Genomic DNA, 24,926 nt, shown 5'->3' on the forward strand with positions numbered 1-24,926 from the left:
GCGGTAACTCTGTGCGTGATTGTTTTGTGCCTGGATTGAGCAAAATAGAGGTAACTGAACCCTATCCAATGTTGTAGAAATTCTCCATCGATCACTTATTTCGCAGTTTGGACATGATAATATTATCGGTCAATAGGTATTCGATGATTGTTCGCACATGGGTATATGAATTATTATATGTATTTAATATGATCGTTTGTTGATCTTTTCAATGATTTTGTGTCATTTGTATATGTCTTTGTATATATGCTCATTTATTAGTGCCATATCACAGTCATAGGGATTCTATAAATTTGTGAGGCAAATGGTTCATGACATAACGACACGCATTTTCCAACGTATGCTTTGTAACATAAATATTTCGCACAAATAATATGAACATAAAGGAATACAGATATTGAGTTTTTATTGTTTTGGCACTTTTGTATTTTTGTGTATTGTAATTGTTTATATTGTTTGACTTCGATCTTTGAGAGTAGGATTTCCAAGGGCCCGGGATGATGCCTCTTCACCATAACAAATTATTTGATCCAACCTCTTTGTGTTAATTGTTTGTCTGTTCTTGCACTATTTCTTCATTTCTGACTGTTGTCGTGTGATTATTCTGTGAAGTTGCATCACTGAGCGACCCGGAGTTTACATCAATGAATCAGAGAATCTCTTGCATAGTGCCATATGGAGGTCGTCTTTGAATTTATTTGTTAGAGCGCCTGGTGTTATCGATCTAATGGTTGGGGGCGGGGGCTTGGTTTTATCGATCTGAGTGGTTGGGAGGGGGCTGATGCAATGCTGATTCGGGTTGATGCACTTTTGATTTTTTGTAATTGACGTCGCGGTTGACAATATCGGGCTTGTATTTCGGTAATCTGTCAGAGTTAGTGTCAAGACAGTAATGATGCAAATTGCTACATGGGCCATGGCTGGCAGCCACAGCGAACACATTGGAGTTGCTGTTCTTGTATGGGTTCGTTGTAATTTCATTTCTTGCTGCCATTAAATTCTTTAGAACCTTAAAACTTCATGGTTGTAATCCAACTTTCATGGCAAAAATATTATAATACGATCATATTAAACATTCTATAACTTTAAATGTCTAACTACTAATGATCAAACGTACATATTTAAGTTTAGAACCATCCTTCATACACGTCTCTGCGCACCGTCAACCATGTAAGCTGTACTATTAGGTAAAATCTACACGTGTTTAATGAATCGGTTGCTATTTTCAGCATTGAGTGTTCCAAAATCATTTTTGTAAATGATTTGAAAGTACATCAATACAAAATCGCCTTTATTGTTATCGTTGCGATTAGGATAAGATCTAAAAGATTCTTTCTACTTAAATTTTATTTTTCATTATAAACCAATCACGGGCGTCTAAATCTACATACACTGTATTTTATGTTCACCCATTTCTAGGGTGGTTCTCTTTATTTTATATATAAATAGTTACGTGAATTCAACATCCAACCTTGATTTACTTGACAAGCCTCTGTACACGTATCGTAGCAGAGTGCGCAGGTAAACAGTGTGCATAGTGCAGAGTGCACAGGTAAACAGTGTGCCTAGTTCATAGTGCACAGGTAAACAGTGTGCATATGTTTGGTTGTCAAACATTACATCAATGAACATTAAGTCATATTGGAAGTTCATCTATATCATCATCTGCAATGATGCGTTTCAGGGAACATTTAGCGATGTTTAACTTTGCTTGGTATCATCATTAGCAATCTCAGTTTTATGATTCAAATATATTGTGATTCTTGCAATATCATGCATTAAATAAGTAAAAGGTCATTGTGATCATCTATATTTGTATACTTTACTTCACAAAAAGGAGACTTCAATGTCAGAAATTACCCACAATTCAACCTGAGAACAAATAATTTAAAACTGGAGTCAGTTATGCATACAACAACACAATTAACCAATGTAACTGGAAAATATGTGATTCGAAAACATTTACTGAGTACAATAGGTGTTTCACAAAAAATCGACTAGGATTATCGGCAATAAGCGGCATGGTTTTAGAGAGCTAAGCGATCGAATCTGAAGCTTACGTTTTTAAAAAAAAAACAGAAAGTATGAAATTTATGACCATATTATATATATTGCATAGATATTTACCAATGTGCAGACCAGAATGGTGAATATACAGTAACCTAAGTGTAAATATATATACGGAGTCTCACTTTATAGACCCATTCTTAATGCTAGCTTCTGCTCAGAAAAAAAAAAAAACCATAAAAACCGCGGCTTGTCTGAATCTACGTGTATTTGGATTATTTGGTATAGCTGGCTGACTTCCAAGACGGACATTGTACGTTCTAGAATATTTGACAGTGACAAACTAGGGATTTGGAGATATATAATTGACAACAATCAAGAACGTTCAGTACAGAAATACACGAATTAGGTATCCTGTCAAAGGAAGAAAAAAAACTATTTATCAACAGTAAAACTCAGCCGTTTTAGGTTATATAAATTTTTCTCCTCTGCAATTCAGATTGGAAAAAGTTGTATTTTATGGGAATATCTGGCAAATAAATCCTTGTTGAACGTGGCAGTGGTAGTCATTCATCAGGTAGTTGGTGAAATAACTCCTCATCTCCAGACAACTCTCTCCTCCAAAACCGTCGGGTTGGCCTCCTGACCAGAAGGGGAATGTGCTAGCAATGGGGTCCCCTTTCACGGTTACGCAGTTAGATCCAGGTATGTTAGTATAACCTCCAATCCAGAAATGTTCGCACGTTCCTGAAAAGACGAAAATGATTTTAGAACCATTCCCAATGCCATGTAATGCTGATAAGCACAGTGGTACGTACTTCGTTTTAACGTCAACGTTTACTGTCATTATTTAGGTCATAGTTTATTACGTGCTAATCTGTACTAAAGCACTAAAGCTTAAAAAGCGATGTGGTAAGAATTTCAAAGCAAAATTGGCAGGATGGAATGCTGGATAGATCAACAGATTATTTTTTTTCCCTCTTGCACCACCATATAGGTTTTGACATACGTACGTTTTCCTATGTTAAACCGGGCTTCAATAATTGTCTCTTTTGAAATTTACACATTATGAGGAGTAATGACAGACTGTATGTTAATTATGCTAAAAAAGAAAATTTTAAACTTTGATGGAACGCAATTTATAAACAAAACTGACCACATCGTTTAATAAATTTCGTGTTTTTTGGTTTTTATTTTTACGAATTTTACTGTGTAGTACTTGTTTTTAAATTTACTTGGATAATTCTTTATCTTCTTAACATGTTTCTATTCTTTATCTTTAAATTTTAGAACCTGTCTTTATATATGCACAATATAGCTAGTATTGTGCTGATGTGCACCTTGATCATACATACATACATACATACATACATACATACATACACACATCCATACATACATACATACATATAATTACTGACAACCACCTTAAAGATGCCATTTTGTAAGAAACCTTACCGTAGATCGATGCTATGGAAAAACAAAAACAAACTTACCACACAACTAATTGCCTGCTAAAACTTGGTAAATCACACAAAGGTACTACTTTTTGTCTTCCCACCATGTCTTTTAAGTCTTCGTTTTTCATATAAGCTTGTGTATTGCGAAATAACTTCCCATCCCGACCTTTGAAAAGTTTGCGTTAATGATATAAGCATAAGGCGTTTGACACATTTGCCACCCAGTCCTTAACAAAAAGACTTCTTATGATATTATTGCTACTTATCACACTGTCTGGATATGAGGTGTTTGCATGTAACAGTGGCACATCAAGGCATAAGTATTTACAAAATAATGAATTCAACTGAATTTAATTCAGATACGCGGGATAAATTGTCTAATGTACCAACTTCAAATATGGACCAAATATATCTCTATTGTTTGTATTGGTAATTCGATTAGTTGTCCCAAAATATATTCTATTTCTTGTATTGAAAATACCATAAGTTGACCAAAATATGAAGCATATAATAGATACGGATACCTTTATATCCAAAGCCATCATTTTTATTGTGGCCTAAACACGATATATTTTAGACCATATGAACAATACAATACAATACAATACAATACATACAATACAATATAATACAATGCAATGCCATATCATACCATACCATACCATACCACACCACACAATACAATACAATACAATACAATACAAGACGTTATTAAAAAAATTGCATGATAAGGTATCCAGGGAGAAAAATAAGTCTCATTAGTCGTGACAACTATCCATACTTACCCTCATTTGGTTTAGCGAGGTCTCGGAAGAACTGATATGTACACTCATCAGGAATCATGAGGTCGCCACCTTCATTTTGACAGGTTTGTCTGGAATCTGACCAGGATTTACATTGATTGGATTCAAATCTATAACAGATTTTTCCATACGTTTTCTTTTCGTACATGTGATATCCCTCGGGACACTTCACTGAAATAAATAAATAAATAAATAAATAAATAAATAAATAAATAAATAAATATCAAACTACACATTTAACTATCTCTACACCTGGTAAATAATTTACATACCTTCCTACCTGAACACAAATCTAATTACCTACTTACCTAACTGCATAATGCATACATTCTAACTCAAGTATAGGTTTAGTGGACGTTTGTATTGTTTCATTTCTTTAACAAATTCATTGGCATGTTTGCATATTTTAAATCTTCACATTCATTCGCCTCGTGATGTACTTCTAACTACGTCATTTCGTTGCAGTAGTGTCATAAATCAGCAATTTGTGCAACATACATTGTGATGATCATTTATATTGATTATTGTCAATAATATATCGGACCCAATGGATAATTCATATTTAATCCTCAGATTCTTAAACATTATGTAACTGCTTTCAAACCCGAGGTCCCAGATTTAGATTTACAAAAGACACCAGTTTGCAGTTTCGTCTGAAACCATCTTGAGTGGGAAGCAAAAAGAATTTCTATAATTCTTTATTAGTTCATAAATTCACAACACCTCATTATTATCGATCCGGGCTTTCTTTGTGTGAAATAGGAGCCTGTTTTCTGTATGGCAGTTGTAGGGATTTTATATTTCACATTGAGGATATTCCCTACTTTAAGGTATAACGGTACCAATTGCGCAAGTCCAGGTGGGCGGAGCTTAAGGTGTATGGAACATTGTATTCAGAATTAAAGAACAACACTAGCTGTGATTGGTGCATTATGTAAGAGTTGTACTTTCTGTTTGGCTTAAAAAAATGTTGAGCCTCTTGGCAACATGTGAGTTTGTGTTAATTTCTATCTAGATCATATTTTGTATTTTTTATGATTTTTTTAAAATATGGTACACATGGCTGAAAATGTGCTTGTTGTGACTAGATAAATCTTACCCCTGTCTAGTTCCAGTAGAGTTATCTCTCTTAAATGCAATGGAGTACCTGGTTATGTCATAGTCAAATTGACAATCTAGCATTGTTCTATATGACAGTGTGACATGCATGCCCAAGTAGGACAGAAAGTATATTTATTTCACAAAACATTAGCATTGAGGTATATGGAAAAACAATTGGTACCGTGATACCTAAAGGAAAGAATAGCCTCACAGTGTATCCATAGAAACGCATACATGTGGGCGGCATTTATTAACTATACTAGTTTGATGTAGGAAAACAAATGTGTGCTGAACAGTTTTGGTCAAATATTGAAAGTTCTTTAAGAATAAAATGTATGAAATCTTCAGAAAATAGCACAAGTTGGCTTTGGATGGGGACTTTTGATAACTATAGCTATGATAGATATAGACTTGTGTTACCTGATGCCTTTATGTATGTGCTGTTACCTCCTAGATTGGAATGCATGCAACAAAATAAGTTATGTAAACATAATATAGTTGATTTTGGCCAAATATTGGCTATTTTACCTGCAAAAGATGAAAAATCATGTGTACAAAAACAGCTATCTTGTTCTTGTAAGGCATGCCATAAACCAGGATAGAGAACACTCTAAGTACACTTGTAGATAGATCACTTGTCCATGTGGGATGTTCCGGCATGAGCAATTTTTAGGTAATTTATTAAGGATAAGGTATTCCTTCCCACTTTGATTTGAATTGTCCTGCTCTAATTGTCCCTTTTTTTTTTTTACACTTTCCTGCTTTGAAATTGTTCATGTAGTTAGTTCAGTTCTCTTGCATTCCCTTTTGTTGAAGTAGCAGGGAATGCCAACAAACAAGAACAGTTTCCTTAAGTCAGCATTTCCCATTGGCACTTGTATAAGCCCAATTATAATCTACTATTGACTTTCAATTAATCCTATTTGTTTCTGTCAAGCTGCTGTTGTGGAATTTCCATGTTTGGTCCAACATTACAGAATGATAACCATTTTAGTCACACAGTGCGTATTCATTCCATTCAAATCCACACTGTTCTTGAAACTTTGCATCCCATCGCAAGAATCCAAATTGGCATGAGATGATATCTGCATGGTTATGGAAGGCTGCACTCTACATGCCGGCATTGTAGAAAATATGAACTATGTGATATGAAAGGGCTGCATCATCTTAGAAATTAAAATTACATGACTCTTGAGGTCTCCACTAAATATAAGAGTCTAAATGTTAGGTTCTCACTTTATCAGTAATGTATTTTGAGATAATTTAATTGCAATGAAGTTAATACAGGTTGTTGATGAACTCATCTATATTACATGGATACTGTATCAGAGGTTTCCACACCTTATGTATATCATTCAGTTATCTCCCTTACACCAGTCATAACATTTCAAGGAAATAAAATCTCACATTTTGAGTGACTGGTTATGAAAATAAAGAGAAGATTTGTGAAGTATTATATTAGCCCTCAATCTTGATGCAAATGTAAGTAGAAGCAATTTAACAATTTCTCACAGTAAAGTTTACAAGTTTAAAAACTGATAAGGTATGTTCTGCTTGGATCTGAGATAAGTTTCTCTCTATCTTATGCCAATTATTATTAAATTCTTATGTAGAAGAAATATACTTTATATGTATCTATATTATCTAAATTATTCACCCTTTTATATTAGATGGAAATGAACACAACTTCACTTGAAATTTGGGTACCTGTAAGGGATGTTATAGCACAGTTGCCTTTGGGCTGTCCTTGGACCTGTTGGGCCCTGCCCCATATATTTGTCCAAGGTAAGGTCATCAAACTTTCGCTTCTCATTTTTCGCATTGCTGATTTTGCCTCCTTTAATTCCTTTATCATAAGCTACCTCTCCCTTTTAGATAAACACTTTCCTCCTGTTTTTAACTCCATTTGATGTGCTATGCTTAGTGTTTATATTTGGCATTTTTCTGTATTTTTTTCCCCTAATTTCACCCCCCAATCCAACATAACCACTTAGAAGCTGTGATTTACTATATTTGGTGACTGATTGGCTTATTGAAACAATTTTATTCACATTACAAAGGAGGAAAGCTTACTATTTATGTTACAAAGAGGATGGGTAGGTGGACCTTTGTGTGAGGACTGGTGGTTAGTGACCTCTTGTATCTGCAGATAGTGTAAAGTGGTCAAAGCTTATACTTTATAATAAGATTGGGTCATGTCCACCTGTCTCTGATGTTAAGTTCTGCACCTACCAAACAAATATAAATTCCTTTCTCTTAGGTGAATTGTACATTTTGAAGTAGGACAGGTACATACTATTTGGTACATTGACCTTTGACCTAGTTATTACATAATATGACATAATGTGATTTATTCCATATCACCTATGTGAAGTTCAGTAAGTGCTGATATGAATAAGATACAACTCATAGTTGAAAGAATTCATTTTATTTCAAAAGATGATTTTGATGGTGAAGCAAAAGTATGAAAACAATAGTTCAAACAGCTTAATGACATTTCTATGCACATTCATATAAGACATAGGTTAGTACCTCATCAAATTGTTTTTCACAAGTGAGACTAAGTAAATTTGTTACTTATACAGTCCCGAACTATTTCACAGATTATTGGAAAAATTAAGGTTTGCTATAGGTATAACGGTACCAATTCCAGGTGGGCGGAGCTTAAGGTGTATGGAACATTGTATTCAGAATTAAAGAACAATGCTAGCTGTGATTGGTGCATTATGTAAGAGTTGTACTTTCTGTTTGGCTTAAAAAATGTTGAGCCTCTTGGCAACATGTGAGTTTGTGTTAATTTCTATCTAGATCATATTTTGTATTTTTTATGTTTTTTTAAAATATGGTACACATGGCTGAAAATGTGCTTGTTGTGACTAGATAAATCTTACCCCTGTCTAGTTCCAGTAGAGTTATCTCTCTTAAATGCAATGGAGTGCCTGGTTATGTCATTGTCAAATTGACAATCTAGCATTGTTCTATATGACAGTGTGTGACATGCATGCCCAAGTAGGACAGAAAGTATATTTATTTCACAAAACATTAGCATTGAGGTATATGGAAAAACAATTGGTACCGTGATACCTTAACAGATCGCGGAGACGCCACTACAGTTACGGGAAATAAGAAAAACATGCACATTTTACATTTACTCACGTTGTGGGCAGGTCAGGCATTCCTTGATTTCGGCCAATGTTTCATTCAGCATTTGGAAGCCATCGATTATTATGGTTCCAAATTATTTTTGCCCTGATAGCAAAACGTCTAACTGTTCATTCATAACCTCCAGCGCGGTTTCTAGTCTGGAAACTTTGGTGAGTATTTCACTGGCTTGGTGAACTGGAATTTGTTCTGTCTCCTCCAGCGGAGCTATAACTATGGATTAAATACTCAAAATAAAAGATAGTTTAAGAATATTGATTGCTCAAATATTGACGTAAGATATTTAAATAGTAGCAAATATATCCGCTGTCGTTTTATTTGATTTTCTTCGGCCTTCTTGGGTTACAGGAATAATACAATACGTTGTGATCTATGTCTCTTCGTGAAGCATTATGTCCAATATTAGCTCCGTCTATCGTATATGTAAACTTATTTCAGGTTACACAGACAACTGATAGATCAAGGTGACAGATAAACTAACATGATTGGTTACAATATATAGATATGTTTCGGGATTATATAAAAATGTATTTCTATTTCGTTTATAACTTGGGAAACACGTCCTTATCTTACTAAAATAAACCAGATTGCTTGACGAATTCGATCAATCAATTTTAAAATATTTTTCTGACACAAGAAAGAGAATTCATATATTTTATAAAGAAATTAGAAGCTGAAAAATTCAGAATCGTGCAAACGTAGTTTTAATGAATCCCTTAGATTAGATAATAAGTTAAACAATTAGGAATAAACAATATACGCGTGTAGACAATAACAAGATCTATAGCGCATCAAACATGACGTTGGAACGAAATCTTTCATTAGAATAGGATTGTCGGGGAAATAAGTAATGCTGTTTATGTGCATTGTGCGTAGTTCACGAGGACGGCGTAATTTGGTTCTAACATGAAGGCGTGATTCATGCACAGCAGTACGTATTGTGTGCATGTAAGTGGATAGGTTATCCTCAAAATGTGTGGGTAAATTGAATGTGTTTCTCTGCTAGTAGACGAGGAATACGATGGACTGTAAGTCATATTTAGCCTTAGTTCATGCACTGATGATGAAAGATAACGGATACTAAATCATAATGTTTGTTCTTGCTTTACTCGTTTTCCGTATGAAAGAATACCGTGTATCAAAGGACTAATTCTGGATCGCGGCAAATAGTTTGAGACAGTGCGCTAAACGTCTCACGGTTCTAATATGGAAGAAAGGCAATCAGTCTAGAAATAGGTGAGCATAAATATAATATATATTGGTTTATCTGGCCAGGACTGGTTGATATTGAAAATAAGATTGTATTAAATGGACTCTTTATAGAGCGTATTTTATTTGTAGCTTAATAACACAGACTTTGTTTTATTGGTTGAACTTCAGACCTTTAAAAACTCAATACTGAAATCAGGACCGGACTATTTGATGCGAAATTGAAAGCATATATTTCAAAGACACGAAAATCCAGAAAATGGCGGAACTCATATGGTTTTTCTCCTATCAGAAGTTGTTATCAAAGATATGGCTATTGGTTCGATCATGATCATTCAGAAATTTAATTCAGAAATTGAAAGTTATTGAATTTTTAATATCAGGATCTTTAGATAGGTTTACTATGCGAACTGATCGAGTTCCGATTGCCCTATGGATAAGAACAAACCTATGGTGATTTCACATATGCATGTACAAATAAGTGTACTATACATGTAAAAACGTATGGTTATCTTTGTAGATAATAAGCCAATGAATACCTTTTGTAAACCTCAGAGTGACTGTCAGTGGGATGTTAAACACAGTTTAGCTATGACAAGTGTTGCCATGAAAGGTGACAGGGAGCAGTTTGTAATGTGTGTAGATTTGACTATTCTAGGTGGAGTATTTTGAACATTGCTTACTATATATGTAATCAGACACGTAAAGTTGATATAATTTAACATTTAAAGTGTACTTATGTTCAGGAATGTAATATTTCCTAGTTGTGTTGTGAACCGTTATGCTTTTGATATGATCACTTACGTCTCTACCAGCATGCTTAATCGTCATGAAGTTTCATGACATTGTCTTCCACCAGTTTCATTTAGTGAATGTTTTGGTACTTCATAGTTTACATTGTCATTAAATTATGCATACCTTAACTTTAGTTTTAAGTTATATGTGCTGTTGGTGATATTTTAGGTAATTTCTTTCATCCAAATCTCGTATACTTTAATAACATATGAACATATAGATGGTCACCTTGTTCTTTTACTCATTAATTGCTAAATATCACAAAGCCGATAGTATATTTCAATCATGCATTGACAGGAGTTAAAGGACTCAAGGTACTAATTCAACTCCAATGGTAAACATATGGAAACACTATCATATTCAAAATTCAATAACTTAAAATTTCTAGGTGCTGATAATGGGACCTATCATTCACCATGCACAACTAACTTTGGTGCAAGCTTATGTGTGGAGAACACCATATGAGCCACATGTTATTGATTCTACACCAAATGGATCAGGTGCTACTTTAATTATTAAGTATTCCTAAGTCAAGCCTGTAAAAATACTAAAATTGCATCAATATAATTTTGTTTATATTTTTTTACATTACTTTTAGGATAAGCTCTCAAAAGATATTTTTACTAAAATTTTAATTTTCATTATTAACCAATTATGGACCACCAAACCCGTAAATACTCTATTATTTGTTCACCCATTTCTAGACTGGTTCACAGTTTTTCCGTATAATTAGCATCCTGTGTCTTTCAAACAGATTAATCTTTTTTATAGAAAAAGTTGTATTTTACTCATTGATATTGGAATATAATTGTAAGAAAGAATTGGCCATGCTTGTGCATGGATACTAGTGCAATAGCATTTTATGTGATACCAATGTCTATAGCTAAATTGCATCCGCATTCCATGTTGCTGTGTTGTATTGTACTTATTAGTGGCTTATTCTTGTTATTAAAATAATTGTTTTCTGCCTTTGTATCTTCATGTTATCTTTCTATGGCAAGCATGCTACACAAAAGAAACACAAGCATGCTGACATCAGCAAGTATGACATCACAGGATATCAAATTACATGACGCATTGTATTTTCATCTCTCACTGGCTAAAAGACAAATTTTAAATGTTTTAAATTTCAAAATTGCATTTCTTTTCTTGCTGACTCTCACAGAAATAAGATGCAGTACATCCCTATTCATTTCAATCAAACAAAACAATCAAGTGTGCCATATGACAATTCAAAATGATAAGAGGCAATTGCCCTTTTGTGACTAAAACAAATACACACACCCATGAAGCATCAAGATATGCTGACATTCCAAACTTATTTAAACTATCATCACATGTGATTCATCACCCCCAAATCTTAATAAAAAGATATAAAAGCCAAAAGAAAAGTTCCATAAGCTTTATTACACTGACGAATTAAATAACAGAGTGCTACTTTTTAGTATAAAATATGGGGAAGGGTAAGGAAGCAAATAATAGAGTAATTCCCACACAACAAGGGGGGAAATGTGTATCAACCCAAAAGACACGTCCACTTGAGGTCTGTTACATAAGGACAACAAGAGACAAATTTGAAAAACCAGTCCAAAGTTCCTATAATGCTGACATTGATGTTGGAGACAGAAAGCCCATGTAAAAAAATGCTGTAGCTCAAGCTAAGAAGTAAGCTGGAGGTGCAGAAATATGTGGAAAACTTTGCGATGCTAAGACAAGTCCATGTTTCTATGCAATATTCAGACACAGATAAAACTTATCACTGCATAAACTACTTGTTAAATTTAAGTAATAGAATTGAATTGCATATTAAAGTTGTCTAATACATAAATCTATACCTACATTTACCCAAAACACATAAAAAGGTAAGAAAAAGTCTCAAAATCATTACTGTGGCTACTTTCCACTCTAAGCAGTGTTAAATTACTTACTTTTTAATATAAAGCTGAATAAAATGCAGACGCTATTGAAAAAAGAGAAACAAAGCAAACCTTGCAATCACTCAATTACAGTCAAATGGGAGGAATACACCTTGATTTGGCAAACCAAGTAGCAAGCTCTAATTTACAGCTAAACGATTCATTACTATTACTTGATAATAAATGCAGAGCAATGTTGGCTTTATAAATAACTTTTGTTTCAAACATGAAACCATATTTCTAACATGAAGCTTGTTTTCATCTATTCACAACAACAGATCTCTTGAACAAAACACATATCGCTTAGTGCGCACAGGAAAAAATGCTGAGATGTGGTATAATGTGTTACGGGAGCACCGGTTCCAACACCATGACTATAAAGTTTTTCTATCATGGGACTTGGTACATGAAGAGAAAAGAGGTCTGGTGTGGTGGGAGAGAGCTATATGTTCACCATGCAGTTATACATCAAGAATGTTTCAACTGTATGAAGAGATGCCGAAGTGAGGTTGGGGAAGAAAAACTGCCTGTGTAAATAATGCAATACAGATAGGATTTTTGCAGACTTCTATTGGGAATGAAGGGTTGAAAACTATTATTTTAAGTGAAAATGTCCCTCCCTGCTCCCTCAACAAAAAGGATGCAGAAAAGTTCCAATAATGTTTGCCAAAAAATTGAATGTACCAATATGAGAAACATGCTGAACATAGAAAAGGTGTCAAGGAGTTTAATTCTCTGATAGGAAATAAGACAGATATAATTGATATTCAATGTGACTCGACATATAATAATGCAATATATAGGTTGAGGCAATGCAGTATGTGCAGTTTGTTGCACAGTCCTTGATTTTTACAATGTTCTCTGCTTTGATCTAATGAATGTGTCTCTAAATTTAAATGATCAGTATTGATACATAAGTGATTGTGACATAGGTGGCTTCCATTTAAAATCTCTCCCCACCCCCTTTTTAGGAATTGTTGCATGTGTTAAATGGTATTTAACCATATATGCCAATCTGTGGGCACCATCATATGAAATTCTGCCATCAGGCCATACTATGCTCTTTCCCCATGGCCTGAGCTAGCTATTGACACTGTCCAGTGTATAAAACCGTTCCCATCTGTCTTTTGTATAGATTTTTTTATCCAAAATCACATGCAAACCATGAAAAAAGACTCCATTATGATTGTCATATGCAAAAACCACCAAAATGATAATCTGGATGCACATGGTAACCATGGAAACAACAAGCTCCTATTATGGTATAGGTCGCATATAGGACTCACGGTACTAATTCAACTCCAATGGTAAACATATGGAAACACTATCATATTCAGAATTCAATAACTTAAACTTTATGAGTGCTGATGATGAGACCTATAATTCACCATGCACAACTAACCTTGGTGCAAGCTTATGTGTGGAGAACACCATATGAGCCGCGGCATTTTGTTTATCTACATGTGCATGAAACACATGCTATTGTTTCTGCAACAAATGAATCAGGTGCTACTTTCATTACTGAGTACTCCTAAGTCAAGCCTGTAAAAATACTAAAATTTCATCAATAGAATTTTGTCTATATTTTTAATTACATATAGGATAAGCTCTTAAAAGATATTTTTACTAAAATTTTAATTTTCATTAATAACCAATTATGGACCACCAAACCCGTAAATACTCTATTATTTGTTCACCCATTTCTTGACTGGTTCACAGTTCTTCCGTATAATTAGTACCGTGTGTCCTAAAAGGTGATAGTAAAACATGTAATTCTTTATCAGAGAAGATTTACATTAACATTCTTTACTAAGATTTCTCACAAAAAGGTCGAATGCTTAAATGTTGCCTGCAATTGACCCTTGTTATATTTCATCTGTATGAACTTGCAATATAATTTAATATTCAATAACGTAATCTTTTACAAGCAGAGGTATGCAAATCTTTGACAAGCAGAACTATATACACTGTTTACTTATGCATTTTACTGCTATTAATAGGTTTCTCAAGTAAATCAAGGGTGGATATAGGACTCACAGTGCTAATGATATGGAAGAATGACAGCCAGACTAGAATTGGATGAACATAAAATAGAGCATAAAGCTGGCTGGCTGGCCAGATTGGTGGATAATGAAAGTAAGATTTTAGTAGAAAATAACTATTGAAAGCTTAGCCTAGTTGTAACTAACAAAACAACAGGGGCATTATTCTGTTGTTATAGCCTCAATTCTTTTAAATACATGAGTTTAGAAAACTTATTACTAAAATTAGCACCTGGCTCTTTTGCACAGAATTGAAAGCACGTGATTCAAATACATTTAAATCCAGAAAATGCCGCAGCTCATATGTTTTTTATATACCGATGCTGTCATCACGGATGTGTTTATACTGAACAAATATAGGTGTCATCATGGGCATTCAGAGATTTAAAGTTATTGAATTTTTAATAACATGTTGTTTGCAGATGTATCCTAATGGAACTGAACTAGTACCACGAGTTCTAACATGCAACCCTGGTCGACCTTAAACAAGTGGGTGGGTGGAAACGATCGGTTCCCTCTATGAATGGTCAGATGACATGTTTATCTAAGTTCCTTGGCTTACAATTCATGCGTACTTATGCCAGTATTGTCTTATAGATCTTCGATAATGCAAATAGGCCTACTATCTATCATTAATGAGATTGTGTTTCATATTTAACATTTTACATACCTAGTTTGCCTCGCCTCTGTGTTGTTGCCGGTGCTGCCAAGACTATGAAGAAGACAGCTAAACTGGGTCCATAAGCAAGGATCATTGTGATGCTCTGTTTGCTCCAGCTTATATTCGGAAACAAAGTTTCAAGCAAGCTACTTTAAATATTACTGACGATGAGATATTTATATATGGCTGTTTAAACTAATTGAATTAATGAATGCGTCATACAGTTTAAGGAAGGTCAGAAAGATTTTCTCGCATACATCCTGTTATCAAAATTTACGAACCTAGTATTTACCACTGAACGTTTAAAAACAAGAAGTCTGGGACATATCTATTACTTTCCCACGCAATTTGGCACGCTCCCGTGTATGTTTAAGGCTCCAGTGTTGATTCCTGCAAACATTATCTGATTTGGTACAAATACCTGATAAAAATAACGTATGTTATTCAGAAGCAATTAATGTATATATCTTGCTTATGATATCTATGAGAGCCAGTGTATACTATTGGACCTGAATCCATTCAAACTGGAGGGAGAAAAAGGCTGTGTCTTTTTGGTCTTTCCTGCAAAACAGTTTGTGAGTTTGGTGCTTCGGTTGAACTATGGTCAGAGGGCTTGGATTTCAGTAAAATGTAGACGCGATTAATGGGTTTGTACACTGTAAGAATGCAATCAAGTGAAGCGGTTGTATAAGACAAAAGGAAATATGACCATGTCTCTGGCATATATGTATGTATGTATGTATGTATGTATGTATGTATGTATGTATGCATGCATGCAAAAATTAGCATAAGGTAGTTAATAGTGTGAATATGCATTTCAGTCGTATAAATGCAAGTTTAAGAAATTTTATTTTGCCAATAAAATTGTAAATTTTAATACACCAGTCCAAATGGGTAATGAAGGATTTACGTACAACTACAAACGATGTTATATACAATTAGATACAAAACTAAGGAACTAAATTACTTACAAAGCAAAATGCACATTACAATAAATATTTGTACGGCTTATGCAAATTATAAAAACGGCAGCTCCGGTGGCCTAGTGGTTAGAGCTTCCGCCTCGGATGCGGTAGGTCGTGGGTTTGATCCCCGGCCGAGTCATACCAAAGACTTGCAAAATTTGTACTAATAGCTGCCTCGCTTGGCGCTTAGCATTAAGAGGTTAGTGTTATGACCGGTCGGCCTGGTGTCAGGATAATGTGACGGGGTGGGACATCATGCTACATGTCTGCGGCATTATGCCCCAGTGCTAGACTTCACTAGAAACTGCCACACTGGAGACATCGTAGCGATATGACTGAAAAACTGTTAAAGCTACGTAAAAACCCAAATCACACACATATACTCCACGATTGCTCTCTTCGTACTTCGATCAGTCTCTCACTGTATCGATCTCAAAATTATGGAGTACATTTTCTATACGCGTCTTCCTGTAAATTTAAGATTTCTTTAGAGTAGGATTACTAGTTTTAGCTGATGTATATGCGTATGTATTCTGTATTAACTTTATGAGACTATATGAGACTTAGCGGGAATGCCAAATAAGTTTAAATAATCCTTATAATACTAATAATACTAATAATACTAATACTAATACTACTATTATTATTATTATTATTATTATTATTATTGCAAACTTGTCTGTTAAAGCTACATTAAAAATCAAAATCACACACTCACACACACACTCATAGGGGCAGAATGGATTATTACACATATTATCCTATTTCGTACATGCAGAGAAACTGACAAACTAAAACCATATGTATTAGCATCCATTAATCCGTCCATCCATCTCGATCCATTCATCCCTCTATCCTTCCATCCAACCCCCCATCCACCCACCAAGCCTCCATCAATCCATCCATCCATACACATTCAAAATTATTACTGGATTTTCATATAAGCAGTGACAGTTTCCATCACAGTTTAGACAAATTCTAAAGATCAGTTCATTCGTTTAGAAATAAATACCTCTCTAGGTATTCGTGTTTGAAAGAATTAATAGTTTTCGAATTTTTTTAATGACAATTCTAACCTCTTCCGTAAAACTGAGCAGAATTATGGGAATGTATTTTGAACCATTTCTGATTTTGCATTCGGAAATACCTTTCATTTGTATTGCTTTTGTACCATTTTAACCAAAATAATAAAACAACCCGACTCATTTTTAGTAATTGGAAGGTTGATCGTTCAAGTTTCGAATTTTCAAAAAAGTAAGATAATGCTGGATTGTCATTGTTTTTGATTTGCTGAAATGTATTTTACTTCATGTTGAATGTCTGAATTTTGAGTCAATGTTATACAGAATACATTTATTTTGTGTGCTTGACATTCGTCCATGCTTGAAGATTGATTTTTGGTGCGTATCAACTTTGTGTCTGGGTTGTAATTTATAAATAGATGGGTTTGATTTCACGACGTAGCATTGACTATGACGCTAGATGGTTTTATCAATGATAGTGCGACATATGTCAAATGGGGATGTGTACAACGATATAGGTCAAGCGGAGATGTATATTGGTCAAGTGGGGCGTATATAGGTCAAGTGAGAGGATGTATATAACGACATAGGTCAAGTGGGGATGTATATAACGACACAGGTCAAGTGGGGATCTATATAACGACATAGGTCAAGTGGGGATGTATACAACGACATAGGTCAAGTGGGGATGTATATAACGACATAGGTCAAATGATGATGTATATAACGACGTCGGTCAAGTGGGGATCTATATAACGACATAGGTCAAGTGGGGGGACATAGGTCAAGTGGGGATTTATATAATGACATAGGTTAAGTGGGATGTATATAACGATATAGGTTAAGTGATGATGTATATAACGACGTAGGTCAAGTGAGGATGTATATAACGACATTGGTCAAGTGGGGATTTATATAATGACATAGGTCAAGTGGGATGTATATAACGATATAGGTTAAGTGATGATGTATATAACGACGTAGGTCAAGTGAGGATGTATATAACGACATAGGTCAAGTAGGGATGTATATAATGACATAGGTCAAGTGGGGGGACATAGGTCAAGTGGGGATTTATATAATGACATAGGTTAAGTGGGATGTATATAACGACATAGTTCAAGTGGGGATGTATATAACGACGGAGGTCAAGTGGGGATGTATATAACGACGTAGGTCAAGTGAGGATGTTAAATAACGACATAGGTCAAGTGGGGGGACGTAGGTCAAGTGGGGATTTATATAATGACATAGGTTAAGTGGGATGTATATAACGACATAGTTGAAGTGGGGATGTATATAACGACGTAGGTCAAGTGGGGATGTATATAACGACATAGGTCAAGTAGGGATGTATATAACGACGTAGGTCAAGTGGGGATGTATATAACGAAATAGGTCAAGTGGGGATGTATATATCGACATAAGTCAAGTGGGGATGTATATAACGACATAGTTCAAATGGGGATGTATATAACGACATAGGTCAAATGGGGATGTATAATACGACCTAGGTCAAGTGGGGATGTATATAACGGTATAGGTCAAATGGGGATATATATAACGACATAGTTCAAATGGGGATGTATATAACGACATAGGTCAAATGGGGATGTATATAACGAAATAGGTCAAATGGGGATGTATATAACGAAATAGGTCAAATGGGGATGTATATAACGACATAGGTTAAGTGGGGATGTATATAACGACATAGGTCAAATGGGGATGTATATAACGACATAGGTCAAATGGGGATGTATATAACGACATAGGTCAAGTGGGGATGTATATAACGACATAGGTCAAATGGGGATGTATATAACGAAATAGGTCAAATGGGGATGTATATAACGAAATAGGTCAAATGGGGATGTATATAACGACATAGGTCAAATGGGGATGTATATAACGAAATAGGTCAAATGGGGATGTATATAACGAAATAGGTCAAATGGGGATGTATATAACGACATAGGTTAAGTGGGGATGTATATAACGACATAGGTCAAATGGGGATGTATATAACGACATAGGTCAAATGGGGATGTATATAACGACATAGGTCAAATGGGGATGTATATAACGACATAGGTAAAGTCGGGATGTATATAACGACATAGTTCAAGTGGGGATGTATATAACGACATAGGTCAAGTGGGGATGTAAATAACGGTACAGGTCCAGTAATGATGTATATAACGACATAGTTCAAATGGGGATGTATATAACGGTGTAGGTCCAGTAATGATGTATATAACGACATAGGTCAAATGGGGATGTATATAAGGACATAGGTCAAGTGGGGATGTATATAACGACATAGGTCAAGTGGGGATGTATATAACGGTATAGGTCCAGTAATGATGTATATAACGTTCAGATCAACAAGATTATTCATTCCGATTTTAATATCAGCCTGGTATCACTTTTAGTTTTATTCAGTTATAAATTGTCAGGAATTATGTATTCAAAATACGCATTGGAATTACACAATGTTCATTAACGTCTGGACTTAAACACTATTTTGGGATAATTTTGAATCCATTGAAAGACATTTTGGATCATATATTTGATATTGTGAAACTGTGGTACATGAAGAAAAATTGTAGATCTGGACATTCAAGATCTGAAATTAATTCGGAACACTCTAGACTTTTGGACTGGGTAGAGAACTTTTATTATTATGTTTTAGATTTAATTCACAATACTTCAAATTCCTTTTAAACGTTTTACTTTTTTGTATTCTAGGAAAATAAATTATTTGTTGAATTTTGGTTTTTCTTTTTCTGTTACTTAGTTTACGATCATACAGTCGTAACAGGCAAGCTTTGGCAAAGGCATATCCATGATGCTGCATAAATTGTCAATTCTGGTACAAACGATATGTGAAAAAGTGAAGAAAATCAGAAATGTATAGGCATATATAACTTACAAATCACTTGAGCTTCATTAAATGTCCAAGCCTAATTTTCAAAATCCAGTGTTCCTTAAAATTGTATCATTGAGTTATATACACAAATATCGAACAAGTTGTAACGTAGTAATTGCACAGTTATGTTATCTAATTATAAAGTTATTTTATATACATATATGTATATGTCTGTCTGCTAAATAGCACGATTGTCCTGACTGTAAAATCACGCATAGCGGGCTGATCTTGTATTTCTCTGGAAGGATAGATAGTTTCATATGTGTATGTATGTCTGTGTGCCATCGATACCAATTTACTGACATCTATCTCTCTTATGAATTAAATCACATAAAATGTATCCATAATGTAAAATGAACATCGACAAGACTTATTATATATGCAGAATAACACGAACGATCACTCGTATGCAAATCATTCGTATAACTTCAAAGCGTGCTTTCAAGCAGAAGGCTCGGGCCAATATGTTTAGCCGACGCTAGGGTATGAGTGTAAACCTTTTGTTTTATTCAAAGCTTGTACACGAAAAATGAAAAATAAAACAAGCTGACCTTTTTCCCTACATAATAAATTATCTTCGATTCCTAATGTGACACCCCAGGTATGAACCGGAAACACCAAGGGGTTAGTTAAATAAGATGACCAATAACGTAGACAGTGATGCAGACCAACCTTTGTGATTTTAATCCTAAAGACAAAGATGTGAGAAAAAGAAGATAAGTGTACCAACTCTTTTTCTTAATGAGAGTGCCTAAGTACGAACAGAATCAAACGTGTGGTATGATTAAATCGATCAAATGAAAATCTTTAACAAAATCTTTAGTGCACAATTTCAACTATATGACCTTGACCACAGTGAAATGTTGGAGTCAGTAGTAGATAAGATTGATTTTTCATGTTCTTTTTAAGACACCCATTGTTTGAAAGGAATCGGAGTTAAAAATATACAATCGAATTAAAAGGTTTATCCAGAATTCTAACAATCTTCTGTGCCCTTGACCCCAGGTTAGAAAGAGCGTTTGAATGAGTGTCATATAAGCAATTATTTTTGCTGTACAATGAGATATAGCAATGGATAAAGGATACATGTGCAAGTCTATACCATGATGCCAATTTTAATGAGCGAGTAGGTGTGCACACAATGTACTGTCTTCAAAATAGAGAAATTAAAGTATGAACAAGATCCATTATAAAAATATATGAAAATAATAACCTGTAACAGAACCATTACGCAAAATCTGTCGGGACTGTCACCTTCACCCAAAGATTAATTTGAAAGGGTGTCACATAAATGATATACACCCTATCCATTGCGTTTTAAAATATTGAAACCACAGCCGCCTGAAAAGAACCGCTAAATAAATAAATAAGCAAATAAATAAATAAATGTTGCTCTTCTATTTCTTGGTCTTTCAAATGTACGAATGCACATTTTAATAGTACAAATATACATTTGTATAATGCATACATACATACATACATACATACATACATACATACATACATGAACACTGTTCTAATTTAAACCATAGATTTAGCATAAAGTACAGTCCTGTTTCTGCCAACATGAAAACGTTACCATTCATGTATTCCGAATTGAGGAAAGCACGTTTGACATTGATTTGGATTGGTATGGACGAATAAAGCACGCTTCTTAAGATTTGGTTGGATATTGTAAACGAAAGCAAGCGACGCAATGATTTGATTGGATATGGTTGTAGAAAGAACGCCACGCGCTGATTTGGTTGGATATAGTGTGTATACTGTTATCTAATACAGCTTGAAAACCAACGTTCTCAAGGTCGATATGTTTACCACTTAAAAGTAAATAATTTAACACCGGTTTTTACAACTAATCTTATCAGAAACATATTTTAATAGAAATAAAAAAACTACGCAAGTACACACAAAATTAATTCAACAGAAAAAAATATGCAATACGAAAATTATTTTATTCTTGTTTGTGTTAAATAATTATATGATGTAGCTTTTATATTTTAGAATGACAGTTATATTATTAATATTATTTTAATGTACCTTTTGCACAAATTACATATAAAATATAACTTTAAATGTTTGTATACAATAGTCAGGTTCGTAACTGTGCATTATAAAGTGTGCTACAGCAAGAGTGAAGTTCAGAGTGAATGTACATGTATTATGAATAGACGGATGAGTGGAATAGACGAACGACTGACACACACACAAACACACACACACACACACACACACACACACACATATATATATATATATATATATATATATATATATATATATATATATATACATACATACATATATATATATATATATATATATATATATATATATATATATATATATATATATATATATATATATATATATATATATATATATATATATATATATATATATATATATATATTACTTGCAAGATCCTATTGATAGTTAATAGTAAGTATACGTTGAATAAAAAGGCACACCAATGCCTGTTTATCATAAGTGATTGCATAACTTATTAGGTTAATATTTTGGCTTCATATTAGATAGAAGTATAACGCCAATAATAATAATAATAATAATAATAATAATTATTATTATTATTATTATTATTATTATTATTTATAACGCCATACTTTTAACGTGTCAAAAAAAGACAGAACATGACAATAAAATGATATGTACGCACTTGCTATTACGTATTTTTGCTGTGTAGTTATATAATCTTGGTTCAACATTATCAAAGTTTACCTAAGCTACCTAAACCCTGCAGTAGAGGTCTTGGAAGGTAGCAGAAACGATTTTCATCTTGCAGACGGTTGCCATATAGTCTAGTTAAGAACGATGTTTGGCCACAACTTTACATATTGTGTAGTAGGAAATTTGGTAACTTCATGCGGAAGATAAGAGGATGGAGGGACAGACATACTAACATTATTTTAATATCACCGACACTAAGGCAAGGGAACGATAATCGCGCTCATATATTCTCCAACAGTACGGACAGATGGAAAGATCTGAGTAGATGTGTGTCAGAAACAACTCTTTGGATTACAACATACGAATAATTTGTTCTGATTCCTTTCAGATTAATTGGAAATTGTGCACATAACCACATAAGGGATAAAATGGCAGATGCTCCAAATATATATAGTTCAAGTTTAGATTTTAAGAAATTACATATCTGTTCAGATTCACGTAGTTTACAAAAGAATTCTCAGATGAATCCGGCGTGAACAAAAACATCTATTTCGGGTAGATGTGTTGATAAAAATCTTTTATTTTTTGAATAATCATTTTAGTAACAGTACTAAAGATAAAGGGCCAGACCATAGTCCTTTTTTAATAGACAGCATAAACTAAACAATATATATTGAGTCGGACATTCTTTGCTATTTAGGACGAGAACAAGTGATAGAGTTATAATGAGATAACACTGAGAATGGTCCTCGTAATTGATTAGGAGTAGTGAAGTGGGCCACCCTAGGGTCTATGGGAATTGGCATTAAAAACACCCCTGGGCCACTCTTGGGTCTACGTAAATTTAACATGGACAAAACCTCTGGGCCACTCTAGGGTCTATGGGAATTAACATGGACACAAATCTTGGGCTGGTCTAGGGTCTATGTAAATTTGACATTAATCACCCTGGGCCTGTCTAGGGACTAGGGGAAATGGAACAGGGTCGGGACCCTATTTTAACACGGTCCCGACCTGATGGGTCTCTATTTTTTCTTAAACAAAAAAAAAATAAAAAAATGGGGTAGGCAATTGAAAGTCTATCTCTTTTCGAGAGATTGGAGTAGCCCTGAAAAGGGCCTTTGGGTTTCTTCTTCTTCTAACTCCTTAACTTCTTTATCCATCCCCTTATTTTTTTCATCATTCCTTTCTTCTTCTTCTTCTTTTCTGTTTCCGGTATCCAGTCCGGGTGACCCATGGCTCAGAACTTCTGTTGGATTTTCATCCAGTTAGCGTTTAGTTTCTCTAGTTCTTCCTTTTTCTTTCTATTTTCTTCTTCTTTCCTATCTTTTGCCCACCTGTCCTTGATTTTCTGCACTTCTTCATCTATCACCTTTCTCATCTTTTCTTCCCCATTTTTCAATTGTTCAACACTCCTTTTGACAAAGGGCCACTCTGACCTTTGTTCTATCTCATCCAAGAAACTTCTTACTTCTTTTAACTTCTCCATAGCCTCTTTTATTGTCCCCACTCTGACATAAGGGGGATTTATCAGACCTCTCAATCTCTTCACTTCTTCTTCAATTAATCCCTCTATCATCTCCCTAGCTAATTTTAGTTCGTTCACGTAGTGCAGACTTGTTCTGAACCTCCAATCTCTTTCAATCCTTTCAACTCCATATTCCCCATCCACCATCCAAAAATAAACATGCCTTAAATCATTAAACAGTTGTGACACCTCCATCTTCGTTTTGGTTATTCCGTATAATGGTTCTAACATTGAACCTTGTGGGTTCTTATAGTTAAAGCGCGGACGTGAAGGAAAACATCCCCCTAATTTTCTCATTTCATATAATATACTATCCACATAAGTGAAGCAGCAATTAACAAACCACAAATCTACTATCCACACACGCAAAGCATTAAAAATGAAACCCAAATCTACTATCCACACTAACCAACTTAAGCGCTTACAAAACCCAATAATCTACTATCCACACAAACGTTCGTGAGCGCTTACAAACACACAAACACACAAACACAAGAAAAAAGAGTCAGTGTTTATATTCACACTACTCTACATAAACACATTGGCAAATAGATTACTATTTCTTTTCTAAAGGTGTGGGTAGCCCTGAAAAGGGCTGGGTTTTTTTTAACTCCAGATGCACCTATCTAATGCTGACA

The 24,926-nt window shown here is 34.3% G+C and overlaps 1 pseudogene across 1 annotated transcript; it reads right to left on the bottom strand.

The window, feature by feature from the left end:
• Positions 1-1,808: 1,808 nt before the first annotated feature.
• Positions 1,809-15,448, bottom strand: LOC149792825 (perlucin-like; annotated as a pseudogene). The gene is made up of 4 exons (XR_016423591.1): positions 15,166-15,448; positions 8,528-8,746; positions 4,253-4,441; positions 1,809-2,754 (listed from the first exon to the last, which is right to left on the bottom strand). The product of XR_016423591.1 is annotated as a perlucin-like (transcript).
• Positions 15,449-24,926: the final 9,478 nt, after the last annotated feature.

Source organism: Sinohyriopsis cumingii, chromosome 9, assembly GCF_028554795.1.
Source record: "Sinohyriopsis cumingii isolate HCF-2022 chromosome 9, ASM2855479v2, whole genome shotgun sequence".
Taxonomy (NCBI): domain Eukaryota; kingdom Metazoa; phylum Mollusca; class Bivalvia; order Unionida; family Unionidae; genus Sinohyriopsis; species Sinohyriopsis cumingii.